The sequence below is a fragment of the Psammomys obesus genome, unplaced genomic scaffold, assembly GCF_907164565.1.
Source record: "Psammomys obesus unplaced genomic scaffold, mPsaObe1.curated_primary_1811, whole genome shotgun sequence".
In the NCBI taxonomy this organism is placed as follows: domain Eukaryota; kingdom Metazoa; phylum Chordata; class Mammalia; order Rodentia; family Muridae; genus Psammomys; species Psammomys obesus.
Window position 1 is genome coordinate 1,017,486 of NW_026592732.1, and position 26,601 is coordinate 1,044,086.

The 26,601-nt window shown below is 44.4% G+C and overlaps 1 long non-coding RNA gene across 1 annotated transcript; it reads left to right on the top strand.

The window, feature by feature from the left end:
* LOC129683034 (uncharacterized) lies at positions 1-26,601 on the top strand. Its single transcript, XR_008721078.1, has 4 exons — positions 1-729; positions 7,430-7,791; positions 19,884-20,066; positions 25,982-26,601. It is a non-coding gene; the product is annotated as an uncharacterized LOC129683034 (long non-coding RNA).

A 26,601-nucleotide genomic window follows, 5' to 3' on the forward strand; every position in this document is an offset into this window, starting at 1 on the left:
CCCCTTCACTCCAGGATAAACAAACATCCGACTCAACAATTAGCTGACGGAGAGGAGAGCGGGCTGCCGGGCTGGATCTCCATCCAGATTTCCCAAGCGTGGCCCTGGACGACCAGCCCCGAGCACACCACAAATGTTCTGCAGAGATATTGGCGATGCTGAGACACATTCAGTCTTTATTCCGGAGAATTAAACGGAGGGCGGGGGCCGGGGCTGACCCTGAGCCAGAGGTCGATGGTCCTTCAGCGCCGCCTACCAGCGGAGCAGAGAAAACCGCATCTCGCTGACGCTGCGGGAGAATTCGGCGAATGACGAAACCTTCCGGCGTTGGCCAGAAAAGCAGCCAAAGGAGGAGGAAGGAACGAGAACTGGGACGCTCGCGAGCCCAGCGGCAGCACAGGCCAGGAAGGACTCAAGGCATCTAGTGGACAATCTGCCAGGTTTTGTTGGAAAGATTCGCGATGAAGCTGTTTCTGTAAATTTGTAAAATTAGCCGGGCGTGGCGTAATGCCAGCATCTAAGAGGGAGAGTCGGGAGGATTGGGAGAGTTGAGGCCAGACTGATTGGTGAAGTGAGTTATAGGCTAGCCTGGGCTACTCAGAGGCATCACGGGAAACATAGGAAAACCCCGCATCGAAAAGCAAGACGGAGGAGGAGAGAGGAAGTCAATTTAAATAAGGCACAGATCACGCCTTATTTGTTCAAGCTTTCTGTTTTGGTGCCAGAGAGGTAAGAGGCAAGCTCTTCTGCCGCTGAGCTGCATCTTCACTGAGCATCATCTCCACTGAGCTGCATCTTCACTAGCTGAATCTTCGGGCTTCTTTTCACCATCCTTTATTTCGAGGTAGAATCTCACCAGGCTGTTCAGCTGCTCAGTCTGCACACTACTTTCAGGCTTGAATTTTCAGTCTTTCTTGCCTCAGCCTCTGTAGATGCGGGGGTTGATTGGTTTTGCCTTCAGGCTCTGTTTTGTAGGAGAGGGAGTGTTTTGTCGCCAACACTGTCCTTCAACACCTGCACCTCCTGCCTTCACCTCTCAAACAGTGGGATTATGGCGAGCATGTACAACCTGCCCAAGGAACACTTCCTGGTGACCAGCCTGAGGGTAGAGGAACAGTGGCCGGCCATCTCTAGATGCCTCTTTTTGAGTGCCTCCCTCATCTCCTCCTCTCCACAGTCAGTGGGAACTCTTCTGCTAGTCATGACTTCCATTCGTGTGGATTCGTGTTGCCTGTTTTATTGCTGTGAGGAGACAGTCAAGGTGTCCTATAAAGGAAAACTTATTTTTTTTTTTATTTTTTTGAAGACAATAATAGTCCTGGCTGTCCTGGACTTCCTTTGTAGATCAGGCTGGCTTCTGCCTCCTAAAGAGTGCTAGGATTAAAAGTGTGCTGCCTGGGTTTTTATTTGTTTGTTTTTCAAACAACAGGGTTTCACCACGTAGCTATTTGTCTTGGAACTTACTCTACAGACCAGGCTGGCCTTGAACTCAGAAATCCAATCCACCTGCCTTTGCCTGCTGAGTACTGGAATTACAGGTGTGTGCCGCCCCCACCCAACATAAAGAAAAATGTTTAAATTTAACATTTAAGAAATGTTAAATGTTTTCAGGCTGGCTTACAGGTCATGCAGGAAGCATGGGGGCATGCAGGCAGACATGCTGCTGGAGAGGTAGCTGAGAGGCCTGCGTCTGGATCAGCAGGCAGCAGGAAGAGAGAAACATTGGGTCTGCAAAGCCTATCCCCGGTGACATACTTCTAACAAGGCCAAGGCCACACCTCCAACTAGTGCCACTCCCTTTGGTTTATGGGGGGCCTTTTTATTGAAACCACTAAAAGTTCTGAATATAAATGGAATCCACCTGCAAGAACGCTCATTAATAGCTCTGTTGTGTAACCGATTCTTCAGAAACTGCTTCCTTGAAACGTTCCGTCCTGAAGGGACAGCTTCCGAAGTCCCTGAAACTGACCAGATTCTAGGTCCTTCCCAGAGTAAACAAGCCAAGCAGGAAAAGAAGACACGGAGATCTTCTGTTTGGCAGAAGCAGAAGCCAGCCGAGGTGCCTGGACTAGGTGTAGACCAACCTTTTGAGCTGTGTGCTGTTTTGTAGTGTGCTGCATGCTCCCAGCTTTTGTGACCTGTCACCAAGCAGGGGTGGGCTGTCTTTTGAGTTATTTCTGCTCCTGTAAGTAATCCCAATAAAATCCATGGTTCACCATGTTGAACTCTGCTAGCATCTGTACTTGGTATGTGATGGTCCCTCTGGGGTGGAGAGGTGTTTGCTGCATCTCCCCAGGGTACCTTGGTCACACAGCTCAGACTTCTGAGTGTTAGTGTTTGTGGGATTCAGCCTGGCCACTGTGCATCAGGCTAGATCACTAGTTCTCCTGCTTGTGCTGCCAGAGTCTACTTAAGAGAGTAACATCTGGGGCTGCAGAGATGGCTCAGTGGTTAAGAGCACCATCTGCTTTCTTAAGGGACCCAGGTTCAGTTCCCAAAACCCACATGGCAGCTCACAACTGCCTGCAACTCCAGTTTCAGGGGATCTGACACGCTTACACACACGCGCGCGCATGCACACACACACAGACAGAACACAAATATTCATAAAATAGAAATAAATATATATAATTGGAAAGTTTGAGGAAAAAAAAAAAAGCCTGCAATTCCAGCACTCAGGAGGCCGAGGCAAGAGTCAAGACTTTTCTGATCAGGCAGAGGACCTGAGTTCAATCCCCAGTATTCACGAGGTGACTTATCACCGTCCTTAACTCTAATTCCAGAGAATTCAGTACCCTTAGGTCAGGCATGCACATGGTGCAGTTCACATAGATACATGCAGGCGAAACGCTTGTGCACTTACATCATAGGAGAGAGAGAGAGATCCAGGTCAGGTGACTATACAGTGAGATGCTATTACAAAAATGAGCCTCAATGAAATTGCTGCCCAAAGGGTGAGTTTGCACCTCTTCCCAAGGAAGTTTTGCAAAGTGAGTGTTCCGTGCCGCAGGTGCCGAGGCCTGCCTGTTGATGAAGAGAGGACAACTTGGGAGCCAGTTTTTCCCCACCCTGGGGAGGGGCGCTCCAGGTGGTGGAACTCTGATCCCCAGGCATGTGTGGCTAGTATCTTCACTAGATGAGCCACCCCACTCGTCACATTCATTGCTTTGTTTTAGGGTTTTGAGAGCAGCGGAAGGAAGCCTAGGATGTAGCTGAGGGTGACCTTAAACTTGAATCTCTGGCCTCCATCTCCCTAGCACTGGGATTACAGGAACGTGCCATCATGTTCCGCACTAATTAATGCACGTTACAAAGTCATTTAAGAACTTCGGGGCTGGGGACCTAACATACTTGGCAGAAGTCCTAACATACTTGGCCTGAAGTCCTGGTGGGCCACATGTGTAATCTTGGCACTTAGGAGGTACAGGCAGGAAGGTCAAAAGTTCAAAGTCATGCTTGACTACATATTGAGCCCTAGTCAGCCTGGGCTACCTGAAAGCCTGTCAGGAAAAAGCAGGGGGGAAGGGTGGAGCTGGGGAGGAGGGGGAAGAATTTCAATTGCTCTATCATTTCCCAAACACTTGATACTGGCCATTTTTTTCCTTTTGTTTTTATTTTATGTGTTTGGGTATGTGTTTGGGTATGTGTTTTGCCTGCATGTGTGTTCTAGAGGGGCCAGAAGAATGTGTCGATCCTCTGGACCTGGAATTAACAGTCATGAGCTACCATAGGGGTACTGGGAATTGAACCCCGGGATTCTCTGGAAGAGGAGCCAGTGTTCTCAGCCACTATCTCTCCAGTCCCAGAAGTCGACCCTACATGCTCTGTTAACAAGCCTGGCACAGTGGAGCACGCCTGTCATCCCAGCACTCTGGGAAGGAGAAGCAGGTGGATCGCTGTGAGTTCGGCCAGCCTGGTCTACAAAGTGAGTCCAGGACAGCCAGTGCTACACCAGGAAATCCTGTCTCAAAAAACAAAAAATCAACAACAAAAAAAGTGCTGCTACCTTGCTTGGAGACAAAGTCTCTTACTGGTCTGGAGTTCTCACCAAGTAGACTTCTCACCAAGTAGACTGGCTGGCCTGCGAGCCTACAGTGGCTAATCTTGGTTGTTAACCTCAATTGAGCAATCACCTCTAATCAGATTGACCCGTGGCCATGTCTGCAGGGCATTATCTTGATTGCTAATTGATGTAGGAGGGCCCAGCCTGCGGATGGTGCCGCTCCTGGTTGGGGGTGGGGCCTAAGCTGTATCAGGCAGCTAGCCAGGCTGGAACCTGGAAACAAGCCTGTGGCCAGAACTCTTGAAGGGCCTCTGCTCAGTTCCTGCATCCACCTTCTTCTTGGCCTTTTTTTTTTTTTTTTCCAATTACTTTATTTCCATTTGTGTTTCCTCCATGTATATCTGTGCAAGGCGTTCAGATCTCCTGGCACTGGAGTCACAGACAGGTGGGAACTGCCATGTGGTTGCTGGGATTCGAACCTGGGCCCTTTGGAAAAGCAGCCAGTGGTCCTAACCACTAAGCCATCTCTCCAGCCCCTTGGCCTTTTTTTTTTTTTTTTAACTGTGGACCTGAATTAAGCTTTTCCTCCTCAACTTGTGTTTAACGACTGTTTTTTTCTTTTTTCGTTGTTGTTTTGTTTTGTTTAATCACAGCAACAAAAGCCAGCTAGGATAGAGATTGCTATCAGAGGATAGGCATAGCTGTAACAGATCTGACCATGTGGTGTTTATGCCTTAGAATGTTTTGTAGGAGGAAGGGAAAGAATTTTTCAAGCTCTGGACTGGAAAGAGCGTTGATGAGCCGTTGTGGGGATTTGGGAAATAATGCTGGGAGTAGTGCTTAAGATAGAGGCCTGATTTATAAAGTGTGGGGGTGCGAGTGGGTTTGGGATCAAAACCTCTGTCAGTACCCTTTGTATGGAATGTATTTGAATTGAGAATCTGTGCTTTAGGACCAGGCCGTGACTGTGCACACCTGTAATCCCAGCACTTGGAAGGCAGAGGCAGGCGGATCTCTGTGAGTTTGAGGCCAGCCTGATCTACAGAGTGAGTCCATGACAGCCAAGGATCCACAGAAAAACCCTGTTTCAACCCTGCCCCCAACAATCTGTGGCTTGAATTCTTCTTTGATTTACCGGGTCAGTTGATGCTTAGGGCTGAAGAATCAGCCATGAATAAGAAGAGACAGACATCACCAAGGGGAAATCTCCTGGGAAGTGGTTCCTCAGGGTCAGCACAGAGCCTGTGGTCCAGAGAGAGCCAGGGTTGCATCTCAGGGTGGGGCTGAACTGGGTCCTGTATCCTAGCTGGGCGGTGATGGCACACGCCTTTGATCCCAGCACTCCCCAGGCAGAAGCAGGGGGATCTCTGCCTCTGTGTCCAGTAGCAATGTCTCTGTGCATTGTGTGTCCAGGTGCTGCTTTCTGTGCTCCGAGAGCTTAGTTGCAGTCCTGACATGAGCATTGTCACAGAGGCCCTCTGGCTACGCAGGCACCTGCTTCCCAGATCAGAGCTTACTGCTCCGAGAAGCCCGCTGCTCGGTGAGACATGCAGCTCACTCAACTGAGGCCGGTCGGAAAACTTCCCTGGGCCACAGACACGGGAATTGCCTGTGCAGCAGGTCAGGAGAGGCTTGGCATGAGCTGGCAAACAGCGATGGGCCCTGGTAAACCATGGGAATGCATGCTAGTATAAGTCAGGCAGAGGGCTGGACTGAACAGAGAGGGCTGGAGAAGCTAGCAGATGGCTCACAGAATGCTGGACTGCCCTGTCAGGCTAGTCATGGCAGGTGGCCTGGCCCTTTAAGACTTGGCTGGAGAGACAGTTCAGAGATTAAGAGCACTAGCTCTTCTTCCAAAGGTCCTGAGTTCAATTCCCAGTAAGCATGTGGTGGCTCATAACCATCTATAGTGAGATTTGGTGCCCTCTTCTGGCATGCAGGCACACATGCAGGCAGAATACTGTATTAATAAATAAATAAATTATATATATAGTAGTTTTTCAAGACAGGGTTGCTCTGTGTAGCCTTGGCTGCCCTGGACTCACTTTGTAAACCAGGCTGGACTCAAACTTGCAGAGATCTTCCTGCCTCTGCCTCCCAGAGTGCTAGGATTACAGGCATGCATCACCACACCCAGCAATAAATAAATCTTAAAAAAAAAAAAAAAAAGAGTTGTCTCATGTGGTCAGAGTGACTGCAGAGGCCAGACTCAAATCTCTGAACAGGTACAAAATGCTTTTAAAATGTGTTTTAGATGCTAAAGAAAGAAAGGAAACTGGATAAAGACAGTCAGAGAAAGGAAAACTAGTTTGAAAATAATAATTGAAGTGTCCAAAGGAAGGAAAGAAGTTGAGAGGTTAAAAAAGAAAGTAGTTTCCATGTTGAAAAATGGTTACCATTTGAACCCCATGTGGTTTTGTTTTGACTGCTAAAATGTTCAGTAATGACTACAGTTTTTAACAAACATGTATTTATTTATTATGGATACAGTGTTCTGCCTGCGTGTGAGGCTGCAGGCCAGAAGAGGGCACCAGATCTCATTACAGATGGTTGTGAGCCATGATGTGGTTGCTGGGAGTTGAACTCAGGACCTCTGGAAGAGCAGCCAGTGCTCTTAACCTCTGAGCCATCTCTCCAGTCCATGACTGCAATTTTATATATGCTCTTTAAGAAAAAAAAAAAAAAAAAGGGCCAAAATAAAGCAGTCTTGTATGAGAAAAGGACTAAGAGATGATATAGGATATAAGAGTCGATTATTGAATCTGCTTTTAAACTAAAGAGCAATTATGTGTCTCGAATATTTTTACATTGCTATAGATTATTGTATTTTTTATATAAATTTAAGGTTGTTTTTGTTACAACATAGTATATATTTATATTTCAACTCTTGTATAAGGTATCATACCTGTGCAGCTAATTAGAATGCAATGTGAAGCTCTTGTCTTCGAAAGCTGCTATTACAAACTGTTTAGGATAATTAAAAATACAAGTTAGTATTCAGTCACTCAGACCTATGATCGTGTTAGGTACTAGTTTAGTTAATTACAAAATAAGCTTTATTTAGCCTCTTATAAATGTTTTGAAAGTTAATCAGATAGTAAATAGCTAGAAACAAGCAGTGTTTGCCTGTTCAGGTATACTATAGATAAGTGGTCTTCAAAAACCTCAGAAATCAGGGGCTGGAGAGATGGCTCAGAGGTTAAGAGCACTACCTGCTTTTCCAAAGGCCCTGAGCGACAACATGGTGGCTCACAACCATCTGTAATGAGATCTGGTGCCCTCTTCTGGCATGCAGGTGTACATGCAGACAAAACACTATATACATATAAATAAAATCTTAAAAAAAAAAAAAAAAAACCCTACAGAGATCTACAGAATATGGCATTTAAAGATGTTTATTAATAAAAGACTTTTTTTTTTTGACAGTAAGATGTGTCAGCTCCTGGCAGCACCCCCATTGTACTTCAAAGAAGTTAATGGGTATTGAAGAACCTCCATTTGGAGTTTGCCTCAAATGTGGCACGCTAGCTACTGGACAAGAAACTGCCCTTGACTCAACTGCAGAAGGCATGCTGTCCAAATTGTAGACAATCTGGATGTAGGGAAGTCGACTGCAAAGACAAGAAAAACAGTCCTTCCTAATTCCTGCTTCATAAACAGTCTGTCATATACTGGAAAGGATGCCTCAGTGTTGCTGAGGAGTACTGGGTGACTGTCCAGGCAGCCAGCTCTTTCTGTCATTTCTAAAGTTTTGGAGGATGCTTGCTCTGTACTTCCTACTTACTCAGGTAATATTTATTCTTCTCAGGTATCTGATGGAAGTGGAAACTAGATTGTTAAAGTCTCATATATAAGCTTAAGTTGTGACGGATCTAAGAAAGTGTTTTAAGGTCTAAGGAGATGTTTTAAGGATGGTAAATGCAAGTTATGGAGGTCAGAGGATGTGAAAGTTTAAGTTGTGAGAAGGTGTTTTAAGGTTGTTAAAGGTGTTTTAAGGTTGTTAGAGGATCTAAGATGTTTTATGATGGCTGGAGGAAGCTGTAAAGAAGTATTCTAAGATTGGTAATTGCAAGTAGTGAAAGTTAGAGGAATTAAAAGCTTAGATGGTGCCAGGAGTGGTGGCACACGCCTGTAATCCCAGCACTTGGGAGGCAGAGGGAGGCAGATCTCTGAGTTCACAGACAGCATGGTCTACAAAGCAAGTGCAGGACAGCCAGGGTTACACACTGTTTTTTCTCAATTGGCTCAAACAATATTGCTTGGTTTTATTTGATAAAATTAATAAAATAAATACCAATTTTTTTTCCTCCCCCAAAGGGTTGAGAAACTGTTCCAAGTTCTTTGTTAGACTGCCCAAAGTCATTATTAAAAATGCCTGATAGACTTTAAAATGTTTCATAGCCTTAAACATTTAAACATTCTTCAAAACCTGTTTTCGCAGTATCTGAATAAACTACTCTTTTTAGGAGTGAAGTCATGAAGCATAATCATAATTTTTAAAGTAAAAATCAAATTTTAAAAGCAAAATTTACCAGTGCAAACAATTTAATCTCTAAAATCAATACCAATTTAAAATGAGACTTGTCTTCTTGGTCTAAAAGGATATAGGATGATAAAATTTATTACAGCTAATAGGTTCTGTAATCTTTTTTTGCTCTGCCCCCATACCAGGTGGCAATCTCAAGATGGCAGTCATATCACAATGCATGGCAAGCCACATGGTTGCTATTTAAACACCTCTATGCGTTTATAGATCTTATTATAAACACATAGGCACATATATATGTTCTAAACAAGAGTTTGAATTTAACCTTTAAACATATCCAATAACTCTTAATCTATAACTAAGACATGCAGAGCATATTAACCATTTTGGATCATTCAGAAACAAGCATGTAATGGCCATACATGTATTTAAACAGACAAAACCCTTCTTCCTTCCGAATCCAGCTGTGATTTCAAGCATGCCAGGAGTTGTCCCACCATGGTTTCCCTGCCATGGAAGCTGAAAGCAAAATAGACAGAAACAGACAGATAAATGCACGGAAACAGATTCCTCCAGTGGGAAAAACACAACATCTGACCCAAAGAGTTTCTTCAGATTCCTGCTCTGGTTTCCCTGCCACGGAAGCTGCAGAGAAGTGGGTGGTGGACACTACCCACCAGGATACTGATCAAACCAGAAATGTCTTTCTTACTTCAGCAGCTGTGATTTTACAGAACTTTTACCCTACTCATGGCCTGCTGCCCAGATACAGACACCCTGAGGAATTTTAGAGTACAGAAAGTACACAGGTTCACTGCACAGAGACACGTAGACACGACACCACTGGCATAAAACCCCCCGGGTCAGAATCCTGGAGTTTTGGGATCCCAGACGAGCCCCCAAAATGTTGTGCCCAGTTCCTGAGACCCCCAAAGACCAGGAATAGACTCCGCTGTAAATACAGGAGAGTTTTTTTTTGTTTTGTTTTGTTTTTTTTATTGTATATGTGTTCCAACACGGGACACAAAACATCCTGTGGAAATAGGAGAGGAATGTGGCCCCGCAGTCTAGGGAAACAAGGTTTTTAAAGGGCAAAACTGCAAGCAGGGACTTACATGCTTTGGTGTTACATGATTGGGTAAGGGAAAATGTCTTTTGAAATGATTGGTTTATTTTAGGCGTCAAGACCATACGTGGTTCTGGCCTGGCCATCTGGGCCAGTTTCCTAGCAACTGTATCTCTAGTGGACAGGAAAAAAATGCATAAAGCTAGTTTCTTTTCCCAGGTGGCTGGACATATCTCTGTTTGAGTGGCCTTTGTTCAGGCTTATGCTTTAAACTTTAAAACAATACCCACTGATTTTTAATTCTTTGGTCTCTCGGGTAATTTAAGTTTTGAAAGAAAACCTCTCTAGGAATGTGTTTCAAAGTTGATAAATGCAAGAAAAGTGGAGGGCCTAAGAAGGTATTTTAAGGTTGGTAAATGCAAGTTGTAAAATGTTTATGGGTCTAAGATGTTTTAAGGTATATGAATGAAAGTTGTAATATAAGAAAGTAATTTAAGGCATACTAAAATTGGGAGATATTTCATATTTTTCTTCCCCTCTATGCTATTGTGCTTTTATTGTTATACGATTTCAAAGGTTTTGAATTTTGACAATGATCAATAGAGTTCTGATAAGCTGATGGAGCCCTGACTGCTTATTATTCAGTCGCAAGCTCGAGATTTTAATTTCCTTTTGGTTGTCTTCTACAGATAGACTTAAAGTTGTTTCTCATCATGCTAAAAACAGCTCGATGTCTAATGTGTAGATCTCTGACCTAAAGCCATAGCTTTTAGTAGGTCTTAATGGCATGAGTCTACTCCTGCTGTCTTGCAGACACCTGTTTCCTGCTTTTTCCATGAGTATACCTCCTGATTTTGAAATGAGATTTTCCCCTTGGCCTTGCGATTACTCACTTTCCTTAATTACTAGACAAATTTTAACTTATACCTCTAGTCTAAACCTGTCTCAGCATGTTTTCACCTGGGTGACAGACTCCATTCAGGGATCAGTGAACTGAGATCTCAAGTTGCTGAAAGCTGATGCAAACCAGTCCAGCCAATGTGACGGCTCCCTATCTCTTCAACTGGATCACTAATTACATGGTTTTGATAAGTGCCTCATTGTTTAGCTTTTGACTAGCCTTTCAGCCTTCCTGGGTCCCCAGTATCTTCATCTTAATGTCAGCCTGAAGAAACTACAGAAGAGAAATTCATCAGTCTTTATCCTACCTAACAGGCTGAAATGCTAAGTCGAAAGGGACTTGTTGTAGTCGATTATTAATATTTACTATGGGTTTAACTTCTGGTAATGCTGCTGTTAATCCTCAGCAGCTGTAAAACCAAATCACCACACAGAGACTGGGTTTTTAGTTAAGCTAGAACACAATGCTGGGCAATGTTTACTCCCTCCTAAACCTCCAAGCCCTCAGTTTCCTAACATTTAGATTTCCCACATTTTACTTGCTTTTTGTGAAATCTTAGGTCTGGTTCATGCTTTAAGTCCTCCAAGCTCTCTTCCCCCACTCGTGCTCTCCTCGTGCTCTCTCTCCTCGTGCTCTCTCTCCTCGAGCTCCTCCTCCTTCTCGCCCCTTCCTGTTCTCTAGCTCCTCCCCTCTTTCCTGTCCTCTGGCTCTTCCCATTGCACAACATTGTATCTAGTTGCTTTATTTGTGTAGTGAGTATCACAATACAATATCCAGATTGAAACCAGAGAGCTGGGGGTGGGGAAGTCATCATTTGAATTAACAAGGGTAAGGCATATACATTTTAAAAGAACATTATACCAACAGGGACTCCCTGGCATAAGGAATGGGTTCCTATAATGTCAATTGACAAACCAGAAAATTGGCCCTTAGTTTGAAAGATCCCTGGCTGGGTATCTTTCCTCTGAGAGACCCCCTCCCAAGGAACAACGAGGCCATTCGGATGCAAACAGCAAGAGGCTTTTATTTTGATACACGGGTACCCGGGGAAGCAGAGTCATTCGGAGGACTTTGCGCGCCTCCTGGGTGGAAAGCTGGGGTTTTTATAGGGTTTTAGAGCAGAAGTGCTGGTACAGAAGCGAGAGGCATGGTTACAGGGGGCTGATTGGTACGTTTACATGAGACCACGGTTTGTGTCAAAGTTTGGCAGAGACACCAAGATTTTAGGAACTGGGTGGTCAAAATGGTCATGATGACTCCTTGACGTGGCCCGCCACCTGTTGTTTTCTTTAGGACCCTTATCTTAACTGGAACAGTCTCACAGATATCCATGAGGGTGATTAACACAAACTGTTTTTAACTCAACTGGGGCAGCCTGACCGCAGATATCCCAAGTGGGTGACACAGCTGGGTTTTTTAGTAATTTTTTAGTTTTTTATTTAGCCTTTAGAGTTTTACAAAACAGTGGTGTCTCACAAAATGGCGTTAGCTATGTTTAACTTAGGGTGAGGCAGGGGTCTTTTAAGTTCTCTTTCTTCTAGTCATGCTTTGTGCCCCTTGCACAATTATGCCTAGCATTAGAAAAAAGTCTCAATACCAGCCCTTGGACCCATCTCAAATATTTGAGATTGTATCCTGCCTGAGTTGGAAATGAAAGGACCAGGACTGACACACACACACACACACACACACACACACACACACTCTGAAGTCATCAGTCCCAGGAACTAGGCCATAAGTCACCAATTGCAGGAATAAAAAAACCATAAAATTCCCCACCTAAGGAATAGCCTGGAGGTAACCACGAGAATGGGAAGGAATCTTATCTCAGGGTGGGGCATCTGGGCTGGGCAGACCAAACATTCCTGAGGTCTATAAATAGCTCACTCAATGTTAATTTTGTTAGTTACCAATCACTTTGTAACAACCTTGCCCTTGCTGAATGTCATCCAGTCATAACTGCTAAATTGGGAATTCCCACTTCACGCTCAAACCCCAATAAAAACCCTGCTGTGCAGCTGCTTGGGGCTCTCCTCTCTGATCCACTGTGTTGATGACGGTGGAAAGACCAAGCTTAAGCCTTAATGAAGTTCTTTGCTCTTGCATACATGGTTGGGTTCCTGGTGGTCTTTGGGGACCTTAATATCTGGACATAACACTGTGACCCCCACCCTTGCTCATCAGAGGAAGTCACACACAGATTGAGCTTTCTCTCTCCTTACAAGCTCCTGACCAACAAGCATTCCTCTTCATGCAAATAAAGCATTCCCAGCATTTTAGCCCCAGCCAATGGTGTACACTCATCCTGGAAGCTTCTACCTGCTCCTAGAAGTTTAAATAGCTTTTGACCCCTGCCACCAGTTAAATGAGCTGCCCAAAAAAGTCTGCCTCCCCAGGATCTTTAATACAAATGATCCAGAGTCCAGGACAGACAGAGCTACACACAGAGAAACTCTGTCTCAAAAACCAACCAAACAAATGAGCTAGGTCTGGTAGCACATGCCTTTAATCCCAGCACTTGGGAGGCCAAGGCAGGCATATCTCTGTGAGCCTGGTCTCAGAATGGCCAGGGATACACAGAGAAACTTTGCCTCAAACTAACAAACAAACAAAAACAGAACAAAACAAATAAAACACAAGTGAACAGACAGGTTTTTCAAGGTCTACATGGTAGCCAAACCTATGTAAGATACAGTTCTAGGGGCTAGCGAGAGATGGCTCAGCACGACCTGTAAGTCCAGTTCCAGAGCATCCAATTCTCCTCCACCTCCAGACTCTCTAGACAACACACGTGGTACCCAGACGTATATCAGGTAGAGCACCTGTACATACAGGAGGAGGAGGAGGAGGAGGAGGGGGAGGAGGAGAAGGTGTTGGTGGTATAACTATAAATATTTTTATAAATTTTAAAAATATTTATTTTATGGTTATGAATATATGCTATGTGAGTGTTTAGGAGTTACAGATGGTCTCCAGCCATCTTGTGGGTGCTGGGAATTGAACCTGGGTCCTCCATAACAGCAACAAATATTCTTAAACACTGAGCCATCTCTTCAGCCCACTGAACTTTTTTTTTTAAGTGACTTTAAAAACCTCCTTTAAGGAGCCTGGCTTGCTGGTACTCATCTTTAATCTCAGCACATGAGAGACAGAGACAGGTGGATCTCTGACTACAGAGTGAATACAGCCAGGACAACACAGAGAAGCCTTGTTTCAAAAAACCCAAATAAACAAACATAAAATCCTGCTTCAAGGATTACAAATATATATCTTAAAGTTGAGAGATAATGTATTACATCATAGTAAACTATTTGGGACAATTATTTATTTCTGTGTTTTGAGTTGTAAAGACAAACAGAGTGAGTAAAATGATTAGCATACTTACTGAAAAGTTAAACAGGTGGCTTTAAAGGAATGAAGAAAAAAAAATGCCAAAACTTTCTCCTGTTGCTGATGCATCATAACCCCTAATGAGAACTGAATGATCTTAAAGAAAAAAAAAAATCAAAAATCAAAGATTGCTCAGTGGTTAGGAGCACTGTCTGATTTTCCAAAGGACTCAGGTTCAATTCCCAGAACCCACATGGCAGCTCACAACTGTCTGTAACCCCAATTCCAAGGGATCTGACATCTTCACACTAATGCACATAAAATAAAATAAATTATTAAAAAAGTGCAGGCTGGAAAGATGGCTCAGAGGTTAAGAACACTGGCTGTTCTTTCAAAGGTCCTGAGTTCAATTCCCAGCAACCACATGGTGGCTCACAACCATCTATAGTGAGATCTGGTGTCCTCTTCTGGCATGCAGGCAGAACACTGTATACATAATAAATGAATAAATAAATCTTCTTAAAAAATCAAAGTGCTTGATAAAATGACTGAAATCTTTTTTAATTATATAATATTTTTGTTAATTATTTGGAAATTTTACATAATGCCCCCTGATCACATTTATTTCCCAGTTCTCTCGGGTCCACTCCCACCCTTATGACCCCCCCACCAAAAAAAAAAAAAGAAGAAGAAGAAGAAAAAGCCAGGAGTGGTGGTGCACACCTGTAATCCCAGCACTTAGGGAGGCAGAAGCAGGTGGATTGATGTGAGTTTGAGGCCAGCCTGGTTTACAAAGTAAGTCCAGGATAGCCACGGCTACAGAGAGAAACCCTGTCTCTAAAAAACAAAAAAACAAAAAACAAATAAAAAAGAAAGGAAAAATAAAAACAAAAAAGAAAAAATTACCAAGTCCTATTTGTGTTGCCCATATCCTCACTGGAGCATGGCCAAACTCCCAGTGGCCAGCCCCTTAAACAAAACCGAGTCCTTCTTTACCCAAGTCCCTGCCCGAAGACACCAACGGTAAAGAGCTACACTACAGCATCCTTATCACAATTTTTAAGGGTTCTTTTCAGTGGCTTCCTCTGTGTGTGTGTGTCTTTCAAGATAGGGTTTAGCCTCTGCCTCCGGAGTGCTGAGATTAAGGTGTGTGCCATCACTGCCCAGCTATGATTTTTTTTTTAATTTAAGTTTTGTTTTGTCTTTTGTTTTTTTAGAAAGAAAGACCATGAAGTTGGGTGAATAGGGAGATAAAGGCTCTAGAAGGAGTTCGGGGAGGGGAAAGAATATTCTCAAATATATTGTATGAAAAGGAATTTTTTTTAAGTTTGTTTACGGCTTTTTTTTTTTTTTTTTTTGCTGTTTTATTTGTTTAATGTATGAATGTTCTGTCTGCATGTACGCCTGCGTGCCAGAAGAGGGCTTTTTTTTTTTTTTTTTTTACAGGATCTCACTGTGTAGACCAGGCTGGACAGTATCTCAGAGATCTGCCTGCCTCTACCTGCAGAGCTCTGGGACAAAAGGTGAATGCTGCCAGGCCCATTGTGCTCCACCTGTTCCCTCTCAGGCTCACACTGAATCCCTCCCTGTCTTAGTTGGAGTTACTATTGCTATAACGACAGCGCTGGGCAGTGGTGGTGTGGGCCTTTAATCCCAGCACTAGTGGAGAGTGGGGCTGGGGCAGACGCAGGTGGAGCTTTAAATTTAAGGCCAGCCTGGTCTACAGAGTGAGTTCCAGAACAGCCAGTGCTACACAGAGAAACCCTGTCTAGGAAAACAAAAACAAAACAAAGAAAGAAGTGCCATGACCAAAAACCAAAAAGCAAGTTAGGGACGAAAAGGTTCATTCAGCTTTGTACTTCCACAGCACTGTTCATCATGGAAGTCAGGACGTGCCCCCGAGGCGGGAGCTGATGTGGAGGCCATCGAGGAAGGGTGCTGCTTACTGGCTTGCCCCTGTGACTTGCTGAGGTGCTTCTTACAGAACCCAGGACCGCCAGCCCAGGGATAGCACCACCCACAGACTGCATCCTCCCCCGTCAAGCACTAATAAGAATATGCCCTATAGGCTTACGGAGGTTCTTCTGCGCAGATGACTTTAGCTGGCATCAAGCGACATAAAACTATACAGCATACTGCCATTTTATTTTTGTCTTTTAAGATAATGACTTCGTGAGTTTCCATAAGAATGCTTCTCCAACCAATCCTCTCCTTTTCCCACTGTCAGACCTCATGCTCTTCTAATGTGCTTGTGAGAGACTAAAGAATTAAAAATTAGTTTTTGTTTTGTTTTGTTTTGGTTTGGTTATTGAATTAAAGTTTAAAGAACAAGCCTGAACAAAGGCCAGACAGATGAAGACATGTCCAGCCACCTGTGGGGAGGAGCCAGCCTTACTGCATTCTTTTCCTGCCCACTAGAGTTACAGTTGCTGGGAAACTGACCCAGATGGCCTGGTCAGAACCACTTAAAGAGATACTGTCTCCTGGCAACTCACCCAGATGGCCAGGCCAGACCGTTTATGGACTTGGTTCCTAAAGTAAACCAATCATTTCAAAAGTCAATTTCCCTTACCCAATCATGTAACACCAAGGCATGTAACCCACTGCTTGTGTTCTTTCCCTTTAAAAACCTTCTTCCCCTAGACCGCCTCTCACCCCGACATTCCTCTCTGCTTCCACAGGAGGTTTGTGACCTGGGCTCAAGCTTCTATTCAGTAAACCCTCATGTGTTTTGCATTGGAGTCAATTCCTGGTAGTCGTTGGGAGTCTCACGAACTGGGCTAACATTTGAGGGCTCCTCTGGGATCCTCAACAAAACTCTAGGACCCTGACCCAGAGGGTCTTATGCTGGGTGGTGAGTGTCTTTGTGTCTCTGTGCAGTGTTCATGTGTCTACTTTTTGTTCTCTATTCCAAAAGTCCTCGAGGTGTCCATATCTGTGAGAGTAGCAAAATAAGATTATAGGCAGATGTGCTGGCTGATAACATTGGTTGAACTCAGAAAGATATATCTGGCTTCATCGGTTTCTTTTGGTGGACACTGGGTAGAGTCCCAATGTTGGAAGGTGGCTCAGATGGAACCCACCCACTGATCTGGGCTTCCGTGGCAGGGAAACCAGAGCGGGAATCTGAAGGTCTGTGGGTCTGAGCTTCAATAAGGCTTTACGGCCACTCAGTCTGTGTCTTTCTGTTTTATTCTTGTGTTTATGAGAAACCTCTTCAGGGCAGATATTCTGCCTGTCCTGGAACCAGTTTCTGCTTTCTCCTTTACTGCCATTAGCAGCAGCCAAGTGCTCAGTTTCATTTTTGTTGTCAGACTTGGAGTGGCTACTTTGTTCCTGTTTGTGTCTCTGTTTTGTTTCTTGACAAAGAGTCTTTGTGTGTATTGGATTATGACAGATGCTATGGCTAGACTTCCTCTAATCCCTCCCCAATCCTCCCAGCCCTCCCACCTGCCCACTATTCCTCCTCCCTGCCACATCAGGAACTGCAAGGGTGGCAAACACTTCAGCAGTGACGGCGGTGGTGGGCCAAGGGAATAGCGACCTCAGATCAACTGGTCTGGCAGAATGACAGGCTGCCATTTCAGTCTCTGGTACTAAAACGTGGAGCCCAATTTTGGGGCAGGCCACCCCTATGGAACACAGCAGAGAGCCCATTGAGAGATAGGCCACTATCCCGTTGGTTTCTCCTTCCTCTTCCTTTCTTTTTGTGCACATTGTACCAGTACCTTGTTTTCTTGTGTTGCCATTTTATGAGTTTGTTTGTTTGTCGGTTTATGGTGGTCTCAGTAGGCAGGTGACTAAACAGCTGTGCACCATGGTGACTCTGCCTGTCTCATGCTCCCAACGCTATAAGCTTGGGTGGCTGGTAGGAGCCTGGGGCAGGCAGAGCTCGCTTTCCCAGGCTGATGGGACAAAGTGCTTGAAATTACGGCTGGATGGAGTAAGAAAAGTTTTGTCTGTCTGTTTAAATGTACATGTGGCCATTACATGCTTATCTCTGACTGATCTTAAATGGTTAATATGCTCTGTATGTCTTGGTTATAGATTAATAGTTACTGGATATGTTTAAAGGTTAAATCTAAACTCTTGTTTAGAACATATATATGTGCATATGTGTTTGTAATATCTAATGTTTTTAAATAGCAACCATGTGGTTGGCCATGCCATGTGATGTGACTCTGCCATCTTGAAATTGCCACGTGGTATGAGGCAGAGCAAAGGAAAAGAAAAAAATTTACAGAACCTCTTAGTGGTAATAAATTCTGTTTATCATCCTATTTCCTTTTAGACTAAAAGGACAAATCTCATTTTACATTGGTATTGATTTTAGAGATTGGATTGTTTGCACTGGCAAAATTTGGTTTTGACTTTTAAAATTATGGTTATGCTTTGTGACTTCACTCCTAAAAAGGGAACTTTATTTTAATATTGCAAAGACAGATTTCTTCTAAAAATGTGTTTAAGGCTATAAGACATTTTAAAGTTTATCAAGCATTTTAAAATAATGACCTTGGACAGTCTAACAAAGAACTTGGAACAGTTTCACAACCCTTTGGGGGAGGACAAAAGACCTTGGTATTTATTTTATTAATTTTACCAAAGGAAATCAAGCCATACTGTTTGAGTCAATTAAGAAAATTGCATTTTTTTTTAAAATTTTATTTTATGTGCATTAGTGTGAAGGTGTCAGATCCCTTGGAACTAGCATTACAGATAGTTTTGAGCTGCCATGTGGGTGGTGGGAATTGAACCCGGTTCCATTTGGAAGAGCAGACAGCACTCTTAACCACTGAGCCATCTCTCCAGCCCCGAAAATTGCCGTTTTTACAGTGCATCATGTCACAATGGTAAAAACCTATGGAATGACTTAGTAAAGAAATGATGAAAAAGATTTTGATAGAAGGTTTTATGTTATCTGAAAAGCAAGAGAGAAAGCATGAGACTGTGATAATAAAGAAAAGAAAAGAATAGCTTGTCTAAAATAAAAATGTCTGTTTAAACCAGAACGGATCTTGGAAAAGCCTAACCTGAAGGTATATAAAATGTGATGGAAAGTCAGAATATGAATGGAAAGCCAGAGGGCATACGAACTATATTTGCTCTGGTTTTTCATACCTGCAAATATGATTTAAGAAAGAACTGTAAAATATGTTGCCCTTCATTTAAAAGGCTGGTGATTCTTCAGTGCAAAATGTTTTCTTTAAAGGGGAAGAGAACTGCAGCTCCATGTTAGCCAAGGGTTATACAGGGTTGTATTCATTCATACCATTATATGAACTATATGCCTGGCTGCCAGTTCCTGAGTGGATGGATTAATGCTGTTCCTTTCTGGCTGATAGGTTTGGTGTGGCCAGAATAGTTCAAGCACAGTTTAAAATTGTTCTATGCTGTTCTGTTATGCAGTTGGTTCTAAAATGTATTTGCTCACTTGGTTACGGGGACTGTAAGTGCTCCACAGCACTACATCACGGGAGGCGGCAACACCGTCAATGACATCTAATGGCTACGTTATACATTGCCAGCCCCAGCCTGTAACAACCCGTGGCTAGCCCCCATGTTGGCTCAGGGGTAAAGAGGGTGGAACTATGGTTTCATCGCCATCTTTGTCGAGGGCTGCCGGCTGTGCTCAGTTCCCTGCTTGCTGCTAAGTGAAACTTCTGTCCTTTAAACTTTTTGTTGTTTAGTTTTAATGCAATGTGGTAGGATCAGCAAGATTTGCTGGCCCCTCTATGAACTGTATCTGACTGAGAGTTTTGCTTTGATTTTAGCTTAGAAAGATATTTAAAGTTATGTTAATGACTGCAGTTGGTTACAAGATTGAGTTTTACCTAGTCTTTTGCTTATGTTTTCAAGGTTAGGCCTAGAATGGGTAACTATGATGTTTGCCTATATATATCTACTTAAAATAGATACGGTCTTAAAACACTTATCTAAGGAATATGCCAGAATTAGAGATTATGGCATTCTGTTTTGCAGGATGTAAGTTAGAGTAGATAAATAGAAATGGACAAAGAGTAACTTATATGCTGGCCCTCAAGCTTGTCAGAGATCTGTGGAGTATGGCATTTTAACATGTGTAAGCTTATTATGACAGAGCCCCAAAATCCTGGCAGAGTTCTCCAAGGTCTCTGAGAAGATTTGGGCACAGTGACAGATGACGACTCTGGATTGTGATATGCGAGACTGCCCCAACTGGCCCATCGCTAGGACCCAGCCTAAACTGTGGACAAAGCTGTGGACCCCTGGAGAGTCATAGTTTCACGTTGCTGAAGATGAGGTGAGGTCAATCTCTCGTGTTCCTTTCTCCACAGAAACAGTCTCGCATCTTCTGGGCCTGATGGCTGGACCACCTCTGCTCATGATGCCATGAGACCACAGGAGCCAGGGACACTGCCTAGGAGGTGGACTGGATAGTCATCTCTGTCATTTTGATTGGTACATAGATTGGTACATATATTTAGCTTATAATTTATCCTTCTCAGGTCTCTGATCACATTGATGGCTAAGCTAAGCTACTGGTAGCTTTGCAGCTAAAGAGCAGACAGTTAGATCCACTGTTAGTTCATTGGTCAATTCATTAGCTAGTAAGGACTACTAGGTACTAGATCTTTTATTTAGAGAGGCAAATGGGTTTGCCTTGCCCACGGGCCTCGTGTTAATTGCCTGTGTCTTACGGTGAGTAATTGTTATGAACTGTAATGTAAGTATCTGATACAGATATTTATGTAAATACCCGATGCAGACAGTCTTAGGCGACCCCCGTGAAAGGGTCAGCCAACCACCAGAGGGGGAGCGACCCACGCGTGAAGAGCCACCCCGTCACATGCCAGGCGGTGCTCATTCATCATGTGCTCTTCCAGGGAAACTGACAAACAGAAAACACAGTAACTGAATCAGTCACTCGGCCCTAAGAGGCCGATCCAGTGAAGCACAGATGCCCCTCGCCAGCCTCAGCAGCAGCCCCTCCACCCCAAAGACCTTAGTAGACGTCTGTGGACCAGAGAGGGACGGCTGAGATCTGTAAACATGAAATACTCCCAGTCGGTGCCTCCTGTTCCTTCTCAACGCCTGTGTCACAGCGCCCCTCCAAGCCACAACCACAGGCCGAGAGCGGGACTCTGTTTCCCTCGCCGGCTTCTCCTCTGACACCAGAATCTACAGCCTCCGGATTTTCAATGAACAGGAGACTGTCACAGTCCTGAAAACCCTGGGCTCAGTAGAGCCGTCTGCGGGCAGATGCGGGGGAGATCAGTGTGAAGTCTTCAAGTTTGCATGACTAAGCAGAGTAACCGAGTTCGCACGTCTGTGATCAGTGACTGACCTCTCCTCCCTACACCGCTGTGGGGAAAACTCTTTGTCAATGGTGTGGAAAATGGAGAAGTGAAAGTTATTAGTGAAGCCACAAAGAAGGCCAGCACGGTGACTCATGGGTGTCATCTCAGCCTAAAGCAGGAGGCAGGAGGGAAGCCCGGGACGGCTGCTGTCACAGAGTGAGACCCTTTCGAAAAACAAAGAAAAAGACATGAGTATGGTGAACAGAAATGTGAAGGGGTTAAGAAGAGCCTCGGGTCTGGATCAGATCCGTAGTCAGCCCTCAGAATTCATGGGGAGCTGAATTTGGAAGCCCTACACACCCCAAAAGCTGTGGAAGCCCAGAGTCCCCTGTAGACAGGGCGTCGTGTTTGCGTGAAGCTGAGCCCCTCCCTCGACTGCTGCAGTCATGTCTGTACCCGGGCCAGTGCTGTCCAGATAACAGTCATCCGTGGGAAGTGGGGAATGATGGCGGGAGGTCGCCTGGTCCATCCTGAGCCATCCTAGGGCACCTTTCTTTTTCTCTTTATAACAGGGTCTCACTCTGTAGCCCTGGCTGGTCTTGAACTTGCTATGGAGACCAGACTGACCTGAGATTCACAGACTTGTGCCTGCCGGTGCTGAGTACTGGTATTAAATGAGTGTATTAGCACCGCAGGAAAGCCCGTGTTTGGTTCCCAGCATGGTAGAGGAATCCAGAACAGAACACAGAGAAATCTAATGCAAAGCAGAAAACATGGCGACAACTTGGAGTCATTGAAACATTTGTTCAAAGAAATGAAGCCCAGGCCCCATCCACAAACTGTGATTCAGTTGTTTGGGAAGCGAGTGCAGACAAGGTGACTTTTAACAGCAGGTGCTGTTGCTAGGTAACTGTCAGGGCGGAGGCTGTCAGTCGGCAGGAGTCTAGAACCTCGGTGACAGGCCGCAGCACACCTGTGAGGCCTCCCTACTAGGGCTGGCCTCAGAGAACGTCTGGAGATGTTTTGATCACCTAGCACGTGTGACAAGGGCCCTCTCCAGTGTGGGTGGGACCGTCCCCCGGCCAGGACTCCCCGGACTGTGCAGTGGAGAAAGCGCCCTGAGCGCTGCGGCCTGTGGCTGGGCTGCGAGCAGCTGCTTCGAGCTCCTGAAGCCGAGGCCTCCCCGCCGTCACGGACTGCCACTCTGCCCGGGACCAGACAAGCTCCTCTCCCTACAGCTGCTTCTCCCGGGGGTCACCACAGCACCATGAGGAGGACGCTACGCAGATGGAGGCCCTGCTGGAGGCGACTGCGGCGGCGCTGAGGGAGCAGGAGTCGGTTCTGCCTCCTGCTGTTTTCACAGCTGTTGGGCCTGGCTTTCTGGAAGCTGCCACAGTCAGGCATTGCAACAGAGGATGGTGCTGAGCCGGGCAAGCGTGAAGGTGCTGAGCTGGGCAAGCTTGGACAGTGAGCGGCCTGGGACAGGTGACAGAGTAGAAGACATCACTGAGGAGCCTCTCGCTGACCTGGGTCTTTATCTCAGGCATCCCAGGTCAAAGGGCAGTCCCTCTAGGAGCTTGCCGTGTAACTGAACCTGGGCTTGGGGCACACCCAGCTAACACTGGCATTCAGTATTCAGTGAATGGGTTTTTTTTTACATCATTGTTTTTTTGTTAGTTTGGACAGAGTTTATTTTTTTGGTATTTTATCGTTTGGTTTGTTTGGTTGGTTGGTTTTGGTTTTTTGAGACAGGGTTTCTCTGTGTAGCCCTGGCTATCTGGGAACTCACTCTGTAGAACAGGTTGGCCTTGAACTCAGAGATCACTTGCCTCTGCCTCCTGAGTGCTGGAAATAAAGGCATGCACTATTGTTAGTGTTTTATGCGAGCTGGGTCTCATTTTGTAGCCCCAACTAGCGTGGAACGCACAGAGATCCACCTGCCTTGCCTCCTGAGGGCTAGGGGTGAACTATGAGCCACCACCCCAACTTCATTTTGTTGGGTTTGGAACAGGTCACCCTTAGCACAGGCTCTTCTTGGATGCCCCACAGGGTTCAGGCTGCTCTTGAACTCTTGGCTCTCCCATCTTCCCTTCCCCAGAGCTGGGATGCCAGATGCTACCTCCACACCCAGCTGAAGTGCATCAGCCGGCTTTCTCATTTGTGTTTAATAACTCTCAACCTGAGTGTCTTCATGGCTAAGCTCAAGATACGCATTTTAGTAAGGTACCCCAGGAAGGGTGCCGTGGCTTTTCAGTCTAGTGCGCAGGAGGCTCAGAATGGTGATGCTTCTCCCTGTTGTCATGGTAACTTGGAGAGAGGGAAGGATCAGAGACCGTGAGACCCCACCAGAAGAATCTGCATTAGAGCAATGGCTTTTCAAGACAGTTTTACCTTTTAAACATATGAATTGTAATATTTGAGTTTCCAGGACTTAAATAGGCTGGCATGTACTTTGCTACTCGTAAGCCTCCTGTGTCTTTTTTGCATCAAGCATGACCAATGTTTGTCCCCCATAAAAAAATGTCTCACATTCGGAAGGATAAGCCAGCTTTCAGCACAGTGACACCTTAATTTAGTAAGCATTTAAAAGTTTTTTGACATGGGAGGCATTCAGTTTCCATGTTTGTCTCCCAGCCTAATTTTGAGTCCTTACATTGACCAACAGAACATATTTCTTAAGCCAAAATACCCTTTTGTACCAGTTCTGGGGAAGTACGAGTTTTGGGGATTGGCTATCCTTTTTAGAGCAGTGTGACATCATCTCTCCTTACATAAACCTAAAACTGATGTGAATCCAACCTTTAGAATAGTAAGGACATAACATCTATTATTAAGAAAAAGGAACTTACATGGTAACCTTAAGGAAAGTTTTGCCATTTTGAATCTTAGACCATCTCTGCAAGTGGCTAAACAGCAGGAGTTGCCACCCTGGCCTTTATTATGTATATTAGGCTGATCTGGAACTCAAAGATCTGCTTGTTTCCTTTTACTTTGTGTTGGGATTAAAGGCATGTGCCTTTACCAACTTGTTCAAACATTTTTTCCCTCAAATCCATATCATTGTGACCCAAAACCTTTAAATGAAAATCAAGTAAAGAGACAAGAAAATTTTAAGTTTTGGGTCATTTGTGCCAATTTAGGATGTACAAGCAAAGCCCAGTTGGTTATTTTTTGGAATTAGTTGTTGTTACAATGAATTGGCGGACCCTTACCAGAAAGAGCTGACAAGTATCTTGCACCCAGCAGGCTTTGAATTTTAGCTGCTATTAATCTAATTTTTATTAGGAAGAGTGCTCTTTCTATTATATGTAACTTAGTATTCCATTCCTTGGCTTTTCCCCCATTTTCTCCTTGAACTTTCTTGGAGAAGGCATGGAGAAGAGCCATCACCATTAAACATATTGCAACCAGATCCATGAGTATGACAACCAAAACAAAGCCAAAAGGGATTAAAACACCCTCTGCCATGGCATTTTTTTTTTTTTAGATGCAGTTTTAGGCCAAGCTCTGTCTAGAAGTCTCTCCGCTTCCAGTTCCTTTCTTTTCAGCCCTGGGTGCTGTTGTTGCTCTGAGCAAGCCACAGTATAAGGAAGCCATGCTTGGGTACCGCTCAGTTAGACTGTAGCAGCAGCCAGTTTTGCTATGTTAAGTCTCCGGTCTGCCCACAGTAGGCTGTCTTTTGCTCCTGGGCCTGTTTAAAAGTCTCTCTTCAAGAGACAATAATTGACCCAGGAGTTTTTAGGTTGTAAGTTTGGCTTATATCACTGGGAGCTTATTCCCCCCACTAAATTATGATAAAATATGATTTAAAGGATGTGGATACTTAGATTAGTTGAGCACCATTTATTGTGGGTTATTAATATTTATTATTGATTATTTTTTAGTTAAGCAGCGGTTATTCCTAAACCAGCTGTATACTGAAATCACCACACAGAGACTATGATGTATTTAGTTTAACCTAGAGCACAATGCTGGGCAATAGTTACTCCATCCTAAACGTCCAGGCCTGCATAGTTTCCTACCATTCAGATTTTACCCATTATACTTGCTTTTAGTCATATCTTAGGTCTGGTTCATCTCTCCCCATGGTTCAAAGACCTCTCCTGCCAATCTTTGCTCTCCCCCTCCTCCCACTTGCTTCCTTCTCCTTTCATCTGGACCAGGATGTCCCACCCTATTCTTTCCATTGAACAGCACTGGCTGGTTATTTAATTGACAATTACAGAGAACAAATGGTGGCATGTTTACACAAACTTGAGACAGATGATGCTGAGAATAAGCATCACAGTGCAATGTCTGGTTTGAAACCAGATAGTGGGGTAGAGAAATCAGCATTTGAATGAACAAGGGTACATTCCACAAGAATATTATACCAACACACAATTAAAAATAAAATAAAATATAAAACCCCTTGGTCAGGGCTGCAGCAAGAAGTGCTGATGCTTTAAACATTGAAAGATTTTATTTGGGAAAATTCTTAGAGTGAAATTAATTTGAACTCACAAAAGACAGGGGAACAATATTTAAATAAAGAGTGTGGTGGAAGAAAAGGGAAAATGAATAGTATTTGTAAAAGAAATAAAAACTTACTGATATATTTTGTTTGTTAAGACAGTCTCACGATTCAGGCTCCCTGGCTGGCCTGGAACTTGCTGTGTTGATCAGGCTGGCCTTGAACTTACAGAGATCCACCTTTGCCTCCCAAGAGCTGTGGTTAAAGGAGTGTGCCACCATGCTGGACTTCAAAGGTTTTATTAAAGCTATAAATGGTTTGAATTCTAATTAATGTTCATAGCATTAAAATGTAGGTAATCTCTAAGAAGAAAAACAGTAAAGCTAATTGAATTTTTAAATCTGAGACGCTCACAGGAAAGGGATTTTCCTGATTAATAAAATGTAAATTCATCTTTCTCTTCAGGTCCCAGACGCTGTGGAGCCAGATCCAAGAACTGGTTAGGCCCACCTGGAGCCCAATTATCAGAGAGGCAGTTGAAGGAAACTCAGAGACGGATCGTTGCAAATGCAAGAGGTTTATTCAGGTCAAAGCACCATGGGGCTGCTTTGCAAGTCAGCAGGGAACAGCCCTGAGAGACAAAAGCCTTGGGTTTTTCTAAAGAAAAAGCACAGGAAGCGCAGGGGAGGGGGATTGCAAGCTTGGCAGTTTAGGATTGGGTGACGGGCTATAGGGTGGTTGACTTTGAAAATGATTGGTTCATTTTAGGCGCCCAAGTCCAGTCAGTCCTGCCCTGGACATCTAGACGCTATCTGATCTTCAAGTTACACCCCGAATATCCTGGGTGGGGGACCATCTGCAATAGTTGCGACCCTATCTCATACTGCAGGCCTGAACATTCTTCTGAGGGGTGGAGACCTTTGGAGCGGTTGCTGGGCAACGTTATCTCGCAACTGCCAGTCTGGTGGTCATTCCTTTGCAACAGGGTGGGTCTTGTCTCAATTTACCGGCTTCTCCTTTTGTCCTGGAAAAGTACTGGGAGAACTTAGTTTAATATGGGGTATAAAATTAATAAAGAAACCTGT